The sequence below is a fragment of the Limulus polyphemus genome, unplaced genomic scaffold (assembly GCF_000517525.1).
Source record: "Limulus polyphemus unplaced genomic scaffold, Limulus_polyphemus-2.1.2 Scaffold14637, whole genome shotgun sequence".
Classification (NCBI taxonomy): domain Eukaryota; kingdom Metazoa; phylum Arthropoda; class Merostomata; order Xiphosura; family Limulidae; genus Limulus; species Limulus polyphemus.
Genome location: NW_013680247.1, coordinates 1 through 1,877, shown reverse-complemented (window position 1 = coordinate 1,877; position 1,877 = coordinate 1). Strand labels below are relative to the sequence as shown.

Genomic DNA, 1,877 nt, shown 5'->3' with positions numbered 1-1,877 from the left:
ATATCTAGAGACTACATAAGTGTAGTGGAGGAGATATGCTGGCAACACATTATGCTCACTTGCCAGTGGTGTATTTACGGGATTTTCACAAACTTAAAATCATTTTTTTTGTTTTTTTTTTGTAGTTCCAATATATATATATATATATAGTTTCATGAGAACAATATTACCAGTTTGTAAAATGTTTCATAAATCCTATATGTTAGTATCTGTGGAACTATTGTCCGAGATCTCAAGGATCTTAGAACTGTATTAAGTTACCACTGATACAGCTGATGTGATGTTATTCATTACTGTGACAGTTTATAATTGTGTTAACAACACCCTATTTATTTCAGAGTTATGGGCCAATGAGACCACCAGGTGGAGCAATGGGTCCTGGAATTCCCCCAATGTCCATGTAAGTTGATTTAGTATTATTTCTGTCCTTACTTGAATGAAAGAAGACTTGAAGCTAGGTTGGTTTTCTGTACAAAGGGCTGATAAAGGCCCAGTGTTAGTCAAATTACACTGTTTGGTCAGTCAGCCCAAGAATTGATGATGGTTTTCTTCTAATTTATCAGTTCAAAATTAGGGGTGTCTAATCACTTGAGTAGCTTTGTATAGAAATTTTAAACAAACAGTACTGAACAAAAATAGAATACGTGCGTGTTACTGTATTCCACTATTGGTTTTAAGGTAAAGTGGGCAAGAGATTTTTATACTGTCATGTTAACTTTTAAAGTCTTAATACCTTTTAAACATAGAAGTTTATTTATGGCTTCAGTTTAATGTGAGTGAATTTATTTGTGTGTGTGTTCCATTTCAATTCAGACAAAATATGGCTCTTATTTCACTTTGAAACTAAGTGACAAAATAATTGTCACTTTATATGCACATTACTTACCTTGAATCTACCTAAAATATGGCATTTAGCTGATGTTTCAAGAATGTTAAATAATAACTTTGTAACTCTTGTTGAACATGAATGAAACTTGTCAGATATGTGAAAGATAGTAACTCTGTTAGACTGCAGTTTTGTCGTAACATAGCTCTGTTAATATAGCATCTTCATCTTTATAATATGTATGTAAAAATATATTACAGCATTAGTGAAGTGTATTTGAAGTAAGTTACTATTTTTACCTCAAAGCACTTTTATTTCATATTTTTCAACCTGAAGGCAAGGGCCAGGAGGAAGACCGTGGCAGCCGAATGCCTCTACTGTAAGTAACTTCCCAAGATTGTTGACTGTATGCAGATTCAACTTTTTTGAAGTTACATGTTTATTGGATAAAATTAGTGATTGGATTTTCACAGGAGTTCTTTTTGAAAGGGTGAAAATATCAATTTTATTATAATAAAAACAAAGTACTCCAAACTGTTGTCATTTACAGAAGGGTAATTAGTAATCTTATTTTTATCATAATTGGATCAAAGAAAGTTGTGGAAGTTAGAATTTTATAACAAATATAAAAAAAAAACAATTAGCAAAAAGGAACTTTTACCTTTATGGCTTAGTTTACAGTATCTAATGACAGTGTTCTTTCTTGGTCATTATACAATGCAGTGAAAGACATTATTTAACATAGAATGTTTCTATCGTTTACTTTATATAACTAGATCATCTGCGGAAGAGATATAGCATTAATGTTATCATGTAGCTTGATTTAATGGAATTACATTCAGAGTGGATTTTGGTTTTTTTCAGATCAGTTACTCATCAGCATCACCTGGTAGCCATTACGTAAGTATTCTTAGATGTTACTTCAAAATTACCTTAGCTTTTGTCACCTTAATGAACCACCTAACATAGAAAGGTCTGTAACCAGGGCTGTGTTGAACCATCTAATATTATAAAGGTCTGTAACCAGGGCTGTGTTGAACCATCTAATATT

At 32.0% G+C, this 1,877-nt stretch overlaps 1 long non-coding RNA gene across 1 annotated transcript in view; it reads left to right on the top strand.

Annotated features, from left to right (window-relative positions):
- LOC111084206 overlaps positions 1 to 1,727 on the top strand; it is a 5,524-nt gene extending 3,797 nt beyond the window's left edge. Inside the window, exons 3-5 of the long non-coding RNA XR_002609445.1 lie at positions 339 to 400; positions 1,163 to 1,205; positions 1,691 to 1,727. This is a non-coding gene — a long non-coding RNA (uncharacterized LOC111084206). The remainder of the gene's footprint in view (positions 1 to 338; positions 401 to 1,162; positions 1,206 to 1,690) is intronic.
- The last annotated feature ends 150 nt before the right edge of the window (positions 1,728 to 1,877 follow it).